The sequence below is a fragment of the Sorex fumeus genome, unplaced genomic scaffold, assembly GCF_029834395.1.
Source record: "Sorex fumeus unplaced genomic scaffold, SorFum_2.1 ptg000044l, whole genome shotgun sequence".
NCBI classification, from domain to species: domain Eukaryota; kingdom Metazoa; phylum Chordata; class Mammalia; order Eulipotyphla; family Soricidae; genus Sorex; species Sorex fumeus.
In genome coordinates, this window is record NW_026606101.1 from 70240951 (window position 1) to 70254555 (window position 13605).

Consider the following 13605-nt stretch of genomic DNA (forward strand, 5'->3'; position numbering starts at 1 on the left):
CACCCCATAGGGTCCTCTGAGCACTGCCAGGAGTAATTCCTGAGTGCATGAGCCAGGAGTAACCCCTAAGAATCGCCAGGTGTGACCCAAAAAGCAAAATAAATACATAAAACAAAAAACTTTACTAGCATATGGTATGACAAGCTTAATCGAACCCGGCACTGTTGTCTTCTTAGCGCTTAGGTGATCCTGGGACCTCAGGGCAGCTTGTGAGCTCAGCTGAGAAGAACCGGCTCATGTGGGTGGCACCTGGACCCGCGATTATTTTCTTTTTTTTTTTTTTTTTTTTTTTTTACTTTCTTTTTTCCCGCGATTATTTTCAACCCTAGAGGTTTGCTGTTTCTGTGGCCTGACACAAGCCCCTTCTTCCGGGGTCAGCGTCACAAACACCCATCCCTCCACTTAGAGCAGATGACAGTAAGGCCACACCACCGTCCTTCAGACTGAGAATGCATAGTCACAGGGCTGTGTCATTTCTCATGCCGAAAACCCCTGACTTCTCATCAAGAGGGAGCTCAGAAAACATTGTGCCGAAAAGTTTAGAGTTCTCTTTTTAACTCTCAAGATACCTCTGGGTCCCCACCAGAACGTGAGAGCTTCCTCCCGCTTCCAAAATGTGTGTTTTGTTTCGTGTCTTTGATATTGTTTGTTTGATTTTTTGAATGTAAAACTGAGATTCCATCAGAATCACTAAGGGAACGTGAAATGGTGCCCAACAGGCCAAGGAGCCGATGGGAACTCTCAGTCTCTGGGCGGTTTTGCTGCTGTGGGCGCTTTTAAGCCCGGTGCTAAGCGTGTTCATATTGTCACGTTATTCCTTTAAAACATGTTCATCTTTCTGAATTGACGTCCAACTGAAATCCCAACTCAGCACCGTGGGTGCTGTAAAGACGTCACAGCTGTCTGGACAGGGCTGGCTCCTGGCCAGAGGCCTGGCCTAGTGACTTCTAATTTTAGTCAGCAAGACCTTCAACCTGGGGGTCACTGGGAGCTGTGAGGGGGGTGGAATGGCGTTCTCTCTTCTAGAAACCAGAGGGACTTCTTGGCATTTGTGGGGCTGAGGAGTGGGGGTGGGGTGAGGGTTGCTAGTTTCTGTCTCTGTGCATGGGTCAGAGGAAGCTTTGATTCTGCCACGTGGGGGTGTGGGCCTTGGAGGGTGGCACCCCAGTCTGGAATGGTGTCCACCGGGCATCCAGATGCCCTGGGGTGGGGCGTGCATGAGGGAGTGTGGAGTTCAAAGGCAACAAGCCAGTGTTTAAGTGAAGAACCACGAGGAATGCATTCTTTCACTATGAGCCCCATCCAGAGCCCTGACCCAGAAGCTTCCATACTCAGATGTCACCGGAATGTGGTTCCCAGGGGGTGGACCCACCCAGTTACCCCTGTACCTGGCGTCAACTCAACCAAGTGAGAGTGGACTGGGGTTAACATTTTTAATCCTCTGCCCTCTTTGGGGCCGAGGAGATGGTTTAGTGGTTAGGGCACAGTCCTTGCAGACTCCTGAGTACTGCTGTTGTTGACTGGCACCACATCCTTGGCCTGAGCACTGAATCTTTCATCCAGGTGACCTATAATAGCCAGGAGGGCTTCCCAGAGCCCCTGGGCATCACTGGGGACAACCCACCACTACCACCACCAAATTTGTCTTTTGTGTTTCAAACTACCCAAAATCTGAAATAATACAGAAAAGAATCAGAGATGAAACAACCATTTCCAAGAATCTGGCAACTGTGAAACAAGTTTTTAAAAACGTACATATTTCTTGCCATATCCCATATATATGATTTCACTGTATCACTGTCATCTAGTTGTTCATCAGTTTACTCGAGTGGATGCCAGTAATGTCTCCATCCTTTCCAGCCCTAAGATTTTAGCAGCCTCTCCTTACTTGTCTTTCTCAATGATTGGAGACTCTTTCAGGGTCAGGGGAATGAGACCTGTTATTGTTACTGTTTTTGGCATATTGAATACGCCACAGGGAGCTTGTCAGGCTCAGCCATGTGGGCGGCATACTCTCAGTAGCTTGCCAGAATCTCCAAGATATATATATATATAGATATATATTATATATAACATATAATATATATATTCCCTCTAAGATTTGTTGCCTACTGTCTGAACCCCATCAGATACGGTGTGGTAATTATGGAAAATGGGTAGGAAGTGTCTTATGATGTGTCGCGCTGCCGCTTTCACCAGGAATATGTTCACTCCTATGTGAGGCTCGGCCCGAGTGTGTGGAAAGCGGCCTGGAGCATGGCGGTGGTTGGGTAGTGGAGGTCGGCTGCTGGGGCTGGGTCCCTTGGGGTGGGGAGGGCTCTCACCTGCCCCTCTCCTGGGCGCCCCCAAGTGAAAACAGCCTGGCGCAGAGTCCATGTGTATGATATATATATGTAAATATATATATAATTATAGGGCTGGAGCAATAGCACAGCGGTAGGGCGTTTGCCTTGCACACGGTCGACCCGACCGACCCAGGTTCAATTCCTCCGCCCCTCTCGGAGAGCCCGGCAAGCTACTGAGAGTATCCCGCCCGCACGGCAAAGCCTGGCAAGTTCCCCGTGACTTATTCGATATGCCAGACACAGTAACAACAAGTCTCACCATGGAGATGTTACTGGGCCCGCTCGAGCAAATTGATAAACAATGGGAGGACAGTGGACAGTGACAGTGTATATATAATTATATGTATATATATAATTATATATATATATTTATATTTAAATGGTTTAAGGGCCAGAGAGATAGTATAGAAGGATGAGGTGTTTGCCTTGCATGGTCTGACCCAGGTTCTATCCTCAGCATCCCATATGGTCCTTCTGAGAATTCAGTAATTCTGAGGAATTATTCCACCAGAAATAATTCCTGAGTGCAAAGCTAGGTATAACCCCTGAGCTTCTCCGAGTGTGGCCCAATATCCCCTACAAAAAAATAAATAAAAGAGAAGATTTAAATGGCATCTGACACTTCTTTTTTCTTCTCTCATTTAAGTTTATATTGCATTAAGATTGTCTTTGAAATCTTAGAATTGTTTTGAGATGTAGTTTTTATTATATTTATCGTGGTTTCGGTAGCAGGGTTAAATAGCGCTAACACTCGTGGTTTTGAGATCGGCAGAAATGCGTCAGCCATCTGGTCTGATCTCCGCCCCCACCCCAGTGCTTGCTCATTTGATGAGAACTTGAGACTTTTATTTTATTTAGGTTTTCAGTACTGCTTTCTGTTCATTTGTATTTGCTTACCAGTGTCAGTGTTACATTTTCAGGGGTACAATGTTATCACATCAGCTCCACCACCAAAGTGTCGCTTCCTCTGAAGCCTACCAGAGCCCTCCCACAACTCCCTCAGCCCACATGCATCCCTTCCCAGGCTCTCCCTGGTACCCTCGGTTGTGGAGTGAGTCCAATGGTTTATGAAGACACGAATTTTTTCTGTGTTTCCTTTTCACCAATAACATTGAAATTTATCCTTTTTTTTTAAAACAGCTATTTTGGTTATTTCTTGCATTCTTTGCTTGCAAATATGTAAAAGTTCTTCTAGGTAAATCTTTGTGGATCCTTTAGGGAAATTTTCTTTTCTTTTCTTTTCTTTTTTAATGTAGGGGTACTGCTATTTATTCAGCCACTGATTAGCTGATTGAATTGGGCATGAACTCCACCTTACTTTTTTTTTCATTTTTTATAATTTTATTTATTGAATCACTGTGAGAGCAGTTACAAAACTTTTGGGTTTAAGTCTCGGTCATACAATGAAACACCCGTACCTTCACCAGTGCCCATTCTCCACCACCAAAAACCCCAGTATACCCCCATCCCACACCCTCCCCCTACCTGTGGGGCAGATGATTTCCACATTACTCTCTCTCTACTTTGATCACATTCAGTATTTCGACACCAGACCCACCATTATTATTTGGGATTTTACCCCAACATTCAGATCTGCTGAAAAAGCAACAGTAGAGAATTTGTTTTCTATTGCTGGTTATGAATAACATATGATGTTGCGTGGCTGCAGTAGTGGCCACGCAATTTTGAAATTCTGAAATTTTAACACTTAAATCTGGAGGAATTTCTGCCAAAAAATGCTGGGTTCCGAGACTTGTTTCTGAGTCTCTGGAATCATGGCCGTTAAGCAGCTTGATCAGAAGCCAGAAAGGACGTTTGTGGGTGGCGACTTGGGGTCTTGTTGGGGTGGGGAGAAAAGGGCTGGCTTCCCCCCCATCCCGTGAGGCCCCACATGTCTTGTCACTGAGGGCCCAAACCTGACTGTCCAGTGGCCTCTGGCGGATGGCGGCCAACAAGCCACCAAGGTGGAGCAGGTGTAGGGACAGCACCCTTTCCCCCATGGGGTGGCCCGGCAACAGTAACCTACTGCAGGGTCTGGACACATTTCTGCCAAAAGTCGCTGGGTTTCAAGATTTGTTTCTGAGTCTCTGGGATCATGGCCGTTAAGCAGCTTGATCAGGAGCCAGAGAGGCCGTTCATTGGCGGTGACTTGGGATCTCGTTGGGGTGGGGAAGAAAGGGCCGGCTCCACCTCCATCCCGTGATGCCCCACATGTCTTGTCACTGTGAGCCCAACCTGACTGTCCAATGGCCTCTGGAAGATGGCAGCCACCGAGCCGCCTAGGGGGAGTAGGTGGAGGGACAGCACCCTTTCCACCCTGGGGTGGCCTGGCAACAGTAACCTACTGAACGGTCCATACACATTTCTGCCAAAAGCCGCTGGGTTTCGAGATTTGTTTCTGAGTCTCTGGGATCATGGCCATTAAGCAGCTTGATCAGGAGCCAGAGAGGCCATTTGTGGGCGGCGATGTGGGATCTCATTGAGGTGGGGAGGAAAGGGCCGGCTCCACTCCTATCCCGGGAGGCCCCTGTGTCTCATCACTGCAGGCCCAAACCTGACTGTCCATGGCCTCTGGAGAATGGCAGCCACTGAGCTTCCAGGGGAACAGGCCAAGGCACAAAACCTATTCCCACCTGGGGTGGCCCGGTGCCGGTAACCTACTGCAGGGACCAGATGCATTTCTACCAAAAGCCATTGGGTTTTGAGATTTGTTTCTGAGTCTCAGGGATATGGCCGTTAAGCAGTTCAATCAGGAACCAGAGAGGCCATGCCTCCAATTACATAGCTGAGCCAGAGGTGGTTTGTGGGTGTGTTTCCCACATACCTAACTTTTGGCTGTTTACTTTCTTGGTAAACTTTGCCCCAAGTTTTTGGAGTCTGGCCAAAGGCACAGCAGCAATTTTGGGGTATCTGGAAGTCTGAAGGCACCATCAGGCTGCTGATGCACTCGCCTCACAGGTACAGATTGACCTGCTAGCAGCACCATACCCCTGCCTTTAGGGAAATTTTCTAGAATTGAATCAGTAGGTCACATGGCCTGTTTTTCCCAGATTCTAATCCATATTATTAAAGTAGCCTGTGTCTGTTCTTGGTCCCTGAGAGTTCTCTGGTTACAATGCTTAAACCCCAGGGCTCAGGGGCTGGGGGGGACCTAGGAAGACATTTCCATGAGCCCCCCCCCCCGCCACCCCTGAGTGCCCAAGGTCACAGGCCCATAAAAGCCTGGCAGCAACTGATAAGTGGTGGTCTGGTTTGATCTGGTCTGGTCTGTTCTGTTCTGATCTGATCTGGTCTGGTTTGGTCTGGTCTGGTTTGGTCTGGTCTGGTTTGGTCTGGTCTGGTCTGGTTTGGTTTGGTCTGGTCTGGTCTGGTTTGGTCTGGTCTGGTCTGATCTGGTCTGGTTTGATCTGGTCTGGTCTGGTTTGGTCTGGTCTGGTTTGCTCTGATCTGGTCTGATTTAGTCTGATCTGGTCTAGTCTGGTTTGGTTTGATCTGGTTTGGTTTGGTTTTTATAGGGAGGTAGAGGGGCCGCTTCTGAGTCTTTGATTTTTTTTTCTTCATCATGATCTGGCAGAGCTGGAAAACAATGAGCCAGGGAGCCCCCAACTTGCTGCCCACACGAGGCGGCTGAGGCCGGAGGGCTCCTGGGCTTCTGGTTGTTACCCAGCTGCTGCCAGCTCCGAGGCCTGGAGCTTCCGTCCTGCCATGAGCCTGCCTCTGTCGGGGGCGGGGGGGAGGGACTTACTCTGTGCTGTGGCCCCAGTGCCCAGGCAGGGGTCGCCCCAGGACATGTAGATTCAGCAGAGACCCCTAGAGGGTCTGTGGGGCCTAAAGCAGCCAGAGCATGAAGGAAGTGACCTTGGGGAGTGCCCCACAGACCGGTGCCACCCAGACGGGCCTGGAGACGTGGGGTCCAGCATCAGAGTTTCTGAGAGCTGAGCAGGGTGGGGCACGTGCCACCTTAGGGGGGTGAGCGAGGCAGGGCGTGTGCTGTGTGGGGAAACTGAGGTCAGGGCAGGCCAAGCTACGGAGGGGGCCTCTTTGGAGGCCTGGTCTCCGGGATGGAGACTCCGCTATCTCAGTTAATGGGGGCAGAGGGGCAGCTGTTGCAGGTGGGGGGGGGGGGCTGGGTGAGGGGCTAAAGGTGCCTCACCCCAGGTCCAGGGGGGATCTAGGGGGAGATTCAGCACACTGCCAGCGGGAGCGTCTTGGACACAGAAGCAAGATTTTATTTTTGTTCATTTATTTTTATTGGTTGAAGCAATAGCACAGCGGGTAGGGCGTTTACCTTGCATGAAGCCACCCGGGTTCGATTCCTACATCCCTCTTGGAGAGCCCAGCAAACTACCGAGAGTATCTCGCCCGCACGGCAGAGCCTGGCAAGCTTCCCGTGCTGTATTCGATATGCCAAAAACAGTAACAACAAGTCTCACAATGGAGATGTTACTGGTGCCCGCTGCAGCAAATCGATGAACAGCGGGAGGACAGTGCTCCAGTGCTACAGGGGTTCTGCAGTTCACAGCACGAACGACGGCTTCCCATACATGCAACCCAACCCTGCACCCCCACCAGGGGATTCGCCTGCCCCCAACTCAGCTGTGGGGGTCAGTTTTCTCCGTGCGGTAATGCAGATTTTAGGGTTCTTGCCACCTCCTGAGAGGACAGGAGTGTCCCTCGGGGCTGCTGGCCGCCTCTGTCAACCCGCTACTCCACTCCTCTCCCCTCCGCCCTAAGCCCCCAGGTGCCTTCATGCATATCCATGCTCATCTGTCCCCCAGGACAGCACGGGCTAAAGCAGGGCCCATGAGGGCGCCCCTCCAGTCTGAAGGACCCCTCCCCCCGGACTCCCCCATCGAGGCCCCTCCAGTCCCCTCCAGATGCCCTCCAGATGGAGCCCGGATCATTGGCAGGACCTGGGTCCTGAGGCCCAGGAGGTCAGGGGAGTAGGGACAGCAGTGACCCCGGATTCAGCCCCTGGGGGATGGTGGTTACAGGGCAGGCCTAGCCCATGCCCAATTGGTTCGATCCCTGGCATGAAGTGGCCATCCGAGCACTGCCAGACGGAGCCCTCGAAGCCCGCAGCACCCTTGGGGGCTGAGTCCTGGCCCCGTGCAAGCCAGCGGCATTGCTTCTTCAGACCTGAGCACTGGGAACTCCTGTGGGGGGCCCCTGGGCCGCCTCAGCTCTGCTCAGGAGAAACCCCCCACATCCTCCAATCAATGGAAAAATGGAAATCAGAGTTCACATCCAAACACAGTTCCCTCGTGCTGGGCAGAGTAGGAGGTCCCAGGACACACCATGTTCAGGGGCTGTGATGGGACAGGGGCGCCACGGGTGGTCCTCCCTCCTGCCGCCTGTCTGGATGGCTCCAGGTTCACACACACACACACATACACACACACACATATGCGCGCGCACGCGCACACACACACACACACACACTCACTCACCCACACACACACTGCCCACCTGCCGGAAGCAACTGACTCAAGCACCGAAGCATCCAGACCTGTAGGAGGAATCCGACTCTTCCTCCCCCGTCCTGGCCGCCACGGCCCCCCATGCTGAGTGTCGCTGCCATCCGTCACATTCACTGGCTGGGCCCAGACACACTGCCCCTAAGACCAGCACCTCCAGAAGGTCTTGACCCCCAGCTGCATCAGAACCAACTGCACAAGCCTGGAGGCACATCCCAGGGCCCCATTTCCATCCTCAAAGTGCCGGACAATGCAGCGGAGTCAGCCCCTCCCAGGTTCACAGGGCCCCACTTTGCTGCCGTCTTGACGGGGCGTCCTCAGGAGAAGCCCCTCCCCAACCCCTCACGGGCCCCTGAGCACTTCACAGGACTGTGGAGGTGTCCAAAGCCTGCTCCTCCTCCGTGGCTGGTGCCACGCGATGCTGCGGCCACTCAGGCCAACGGTTTGCACATGTCATACGCACAGACACGGCACAGCCCTCCCGTGTGTTCGCACAGAAGACGTGGACACGTATGTTAGCACAGGAGTCTACACATGGACATTCCATGTTCACAGTGGTACTGGGCACGGGCTGCCCTGTGGCGTACCCTCACACGTACCTGGGCTCTCTCCATACAGATAACGCTGGCGCCAAGAAGCTGGGTTCCCTGAGGCCACGGCTGCAGCTCAGGGTTCAGGGACAGGGTCAGCGTGTCCACAGGGTGAGGCTGGGGGCAGGCAGGGCTCCACGCGGAGCTGCTTTGTTGGTGTGGAAGAGTTGTGGGACTTGTTGGCAATGACTGTGGTCTACGTGAATGATGGTATTTCAGAAACACACATGCACACACATTCATACACACAAGCACACACGCTGAAACATACGCACACTCACACTCACATTCACACTACACACAAACACACACGCTGAAACATGCACATTCACACATGCACTTATTCACACATGTATATACACACACAAACATGCACACACTGAAACATACACACTCATGCACACATTCATACACACACACTCATACACACATGCATATACACACATTCAGACTCATGCACACACACTGAAACATACATATTCACACTCACACATGCATATACGCACACTCATACACACTCACACACTGACAGACACTAACAGACACACTCACACATATACTTACAACACAGTCAAAGATACGTACTCACACATACACTTACACACTCAACACATGCACACACATACACACTCACACATACACTGACACACATGCATATACACACACACACTAACAGACACACACATACACACACTCAAACATACACACTCACACTCACATACATTCACACACACACACTCACACATTAACACACACATTCCCTCACTTGGTGTGTGAATCTCCTAGCTCAGTGTGAGTGTCTGACCCTGTGCTGATCGTGTTGTGCCCACGTCTCGCCGGTAAACCCCACCCTGGGGGAGCAGGCGAGGTATACATACTGCTTTTGCGAGTTCTTGTGACTCAAATTGTTTCCATCAAAGTTACAGAGCAGTTTTTTTTTTTCTTTATGTTTTTGGCAGGTTTGGGCAGGAGCATGTGTGTGGGGGGAGATGTCGGTACTTGAGGATGGAACCCGAGGTCTCACATGTGCAAAGTGTAACTGAGCTACACTCCCTGTTAAATGCAACCCTTTTGGGGGGCAGGTAGCATGCTTGCTTTGTACCCAGCCCGTATGGTCCCCCAGACGCTGCCAGGAGTGATCCCTGAGCAGAGCCAGGAGTCAGCCCGAAATACTGCCAGCTGTTGCTCCCACCCCTGAAGCAAAAAACTTCTGGGGTCCTAGCCTGAGAGCTGCCCTGCAGTGCTGGAGTGAGTGGGTACCCAGTTACCTGGTGGTGCTCAGCAGGGAGCCTCTGGAGTGGGAATCCAACCCAGGGCCTCGCTTGTGAGCGGCAGGTGCTCCAGCCCCTGCACCCATCCATCCCTCATTCTCCTGGCCCTGAAAAGCAACTTTTATTTTTTTTGAATAACGTAGGTGAGTACTGCTATTTATTCAGCCATTGATTAAGCTGACTGAATTGGGCATGAACCCCACATTACTCTTTAAAAAAATGTTCTGATTGAATATTCATGAGATAGGCCATTACAAGGCTTTGCATAACTGGGTTTCAGTCATACAGTGATCCAGCACCCATTCCTCCACCAGAGACCATTTCCCACCACCAATGTCCCCTGTTTCCCCACCACCCCCCAACCCCCTACCCCAGCCTCCCTGTATGGGAGGCACTTTCCTTCTTGTTCTCTCTCTCTCTTTCTCTCTCTCTCTCTCTCTCTGTCTCTCTCCTTTTCCTTTTGTGCATTATGGTTTGCAATACAGGTGAAAAGCAACTTTTAAAGAGGTGGAGTTTTGCTGTTGTTCTTTTTATTGTTGCTATTGTTTAGTTTATTTTTTCTTTTTGGGGGGTCACACCTGGCGATGCACAGGGGTTACTCCTGGCTCTGCACTCAGGAGTTACTCCTGGTGGTGCTCAGGGGACCAAATGGGATGCTGGGAATTGAACCCGGCTCGGCCACGTGCAAGGCAAATGCCCTACCCACTGTGCTATCTCTCCTGCCCCTGTTTAGTTTTTTTTTAAGGGTGTGTCCCAGCCCACCCATGAGGGATGCACCACCGAATTCTCTCCTACACAGTCGGATGGTTTTGTTTGCCACTTCTGACTGACTCTCAGTGGAATCCAGCAGGCAAGGCCCCTTTCCCTGCTCGCTCACCGGGCGGGCGTGGGGACTTCAAAGCCAGGAAGACTCAGATCTGAGAACGGCGCGGGTGGGAGTGGAGCAATCACCGGCGAGGCAGGCGCGGTGCGGTAATTTCTTCCTCGCCGCAGCCTGGCTTTGTTGGCTCCGCTCTTCCACAGATTATGCTCTTCACCTCCACAAACAGCCCCTCCACTAATGGGGGCAGGTTAACCTTTGTGTGCGCCCCTCCCATGCAGGGGTTTCCGCTCGCATGGCTGCCGTCTGGGCTAGGCCCACCTCGGCTGGCTTCCCTTGGTCGTGCCGAGGCCTCCGTCGGACACCGTTCCCCTTGGAGTCGCCCCAGGCCTTGGCCAGTTGGTCTGGGGAGATGAAACTCACTGCAGACTGTCCGGCCTTGCAGGATGGCGTTGCACAGGCCACGGGCATTTAGGTCAAAGGAGGCTGAGCTGCGCACCCTCACTTTGGGACCCTGTCAGGAGGAGACTCGAGCTTTGTTTGCCCCCCCCCAGTTCTACATGACGGGGGTCCCTAGCACTCTTCCAGATGGAGACTGAGGCCTGGGGGCTGCTGGGGCTGCGACTTCCTGTCTAGAGGTGACCGTGCTCACCCCAGCCGCTGCCCCCTTGATCCTGCCTCCCACCCCGGTTTTCTGCCAGGACGTCTCTGTTTGGGGGTTTGGTGGTGGGTTCATCTCCGGGGCTCAGGGGGCTCCACTCCTGGTAGGCCTGGGTGTGGTCAGTGATGAGGACGGCACCCAGGAAGGTGACAGTGGCGAGCACCGGGTTTCGGGGTGCATGGCTGAACCTCCCCATTCTGCACCATTTTTGGTTTCAGAACCGTACCGAGCGACGGAAAACGAAACCCGCAGCTTTATTTTTAGCTGCTCGCGCTAACTCAGGAGATTTGTCTCTGAAGCCCAGAACGGATCAAGGCAACATCGGCTGCAGCAGCAGCAGATCGGACTGACTAACAGCCGCCCGTCCGGCCTGCCTCCCCGGCGTCTCTCGAGCAATGCTTGGTCCCGGGTCATATCTAGGGCCCATATTCACTTCTTTGCCTAAAATGAAGTTTTGTATTGCTCTGTTTTAGGGCAGAGCGGGCCGCTGTCATGAGGGCTGTGCGGTGCCCGGGACCCAACCCGGGGTCTCATGCGAGGAGCCCAGCCCCTCTGTCTCCCTCACTTGGGGCACATCCCCTCGCTCAAGGGAAGCTTTTATGTGAGGGTTTGTTTTGTCTTGGAACCACACCCAGCAGGGCTCAGGGGTGACTCCCAGAGAGGCTCTGGGGAGCCTGTAGGATGCCAGGGATTGAGCCTGGGTCAACCGAGTGCAAAGCAAGCGCCCTCCCTGCTTTGCTAGCGCACGGCCCTGTTTAAGTTAATTCTAATTGAATAGACAATAGCATGTCCTCATGAGAGGAATGGCGATCCAAGTGACAAAGCCTCTATAAAATCGGCATCTCTCCACGAATTCACTTACTCTGTCTAATAAGTAGCTGCTGAGAATTTTTTTCTTGCTTTTTTTTTGGGGGGGGGGCTGGCAGTGAGGAGTGCCAGGGATCTCACCCAGGGCATCACATACGTGAGGCATGTGCTGCCACGAACCCACTTCCACAGCTTAGGACGTTTCTCCGCATTGAACTCGTGTGTGGGATTGTGACCGGCTGTGGATTCTAAGGAAGGGAAGCCTTTCATTCTGGGGCTCTAACACCCTCTCTGATCTGCGTTTCCTCTTTCCTCAAAGAAAGGATTTAGATGCCCTTTCTCTTTCTGAGTTTTTTTTTTCTTTATAGAAAACTACCTACATCTAGGTTGTTCCTTTCTCTTTTTTTCAAAAAAATTTTTTTTAAATTGAATCACCATGAGATAGTTACAAGCTTTCACGTTTGAGTTTCAATCATACAATGATTGTGCTCCACCCATCTCTCCACCAGTGGACATTCTCCACCACCAATGTCCCCAGTATCCCCCCCCTTTCCGCCCCTCCCCCTGCTTCCATGGCAGACAATTTCCCCCACACCCTCTCTACTTTTGGGCATTATGGTTGGCAATACAGATACAGGCCATCACGTTTGGCCCTTTAATTTCAGCACACATCTCCCATCCCGAGCGAATCCTTCAACCATCATTGTCTTAGTGATCCTCTCTATCCCACCTGCCTTCCCCAGCTCATGAGACAGGCGTCCAACCATGGGGCCATCTTCCCGGCCCTTGTGTCTACTGTCCTTGGGTGTCAGTCTCCGATTATGCTATTTTATACTCCACAAATGAGTGCCCCAGGAGAGGGACAGACAAAGCGCTTCCCCACCCTGTGGGCCTGTGAACCCTTTGCCCCGATTGCCCGAGGGACTGCTGAGGCCGGGCCCCTCTTTCTTTTCCCTTCCTATGTTCGGGGTGGGGGGGGAGGGAGGCAGGGGCAGAAAGATGGAGGCCGAGCCTGCAGGGAACTGGGCCAGTACTTGGACGACGTCCATGGGCACAGGACGGTCCCCAGGCCCAATTCTTAGTTCATGGCACCGGGTTCCCCAATATTATGAAGGGGCTTCCGGAAACAAAGTTGGAGATTCGGGGGACAGGGTGCGGGGAGCAGAGACAGGCCACCCAAGCCTGGGCTGGTCAGTTGGGAGTGAACCCATGTGAGCTCACCTCCCCCCTCTGCTGTCCCCTCGTCACGGGGATCTTGCAGGAGGCAGCCCTGCTCGGTACTGAAGGTGTCCTTTGAGGCCACATCTCAGCAGCGCTGTTGGCTTCAGCCCCAAGGCAGGGCCGTCCGGCGGGGCTTGTCTGGCTGCCCTGCGGCCAGGGTCCCGGGTGGTCTGCAGCCCTTCCGGTTTCCAGGCCGTGTGTTGGGGTGTCTGTGGCCCAGGAGGAGGGTTAGTTCTGCCGGGTTCCAGCACCCCTGCACGAATTCCTCCTCCCCCTTTGCTGCTCCCTGTCCGCCCCACCCCACCCCCACCCCCAGCCTCCCTTTCCGCCTCGTTGTCTCAGTCTGTCCAGAAGGGAGAGACCAGGGCTGCTTCCTGCTGACTCTGTTCACAGATGCAGGAGCCAGGAGACCC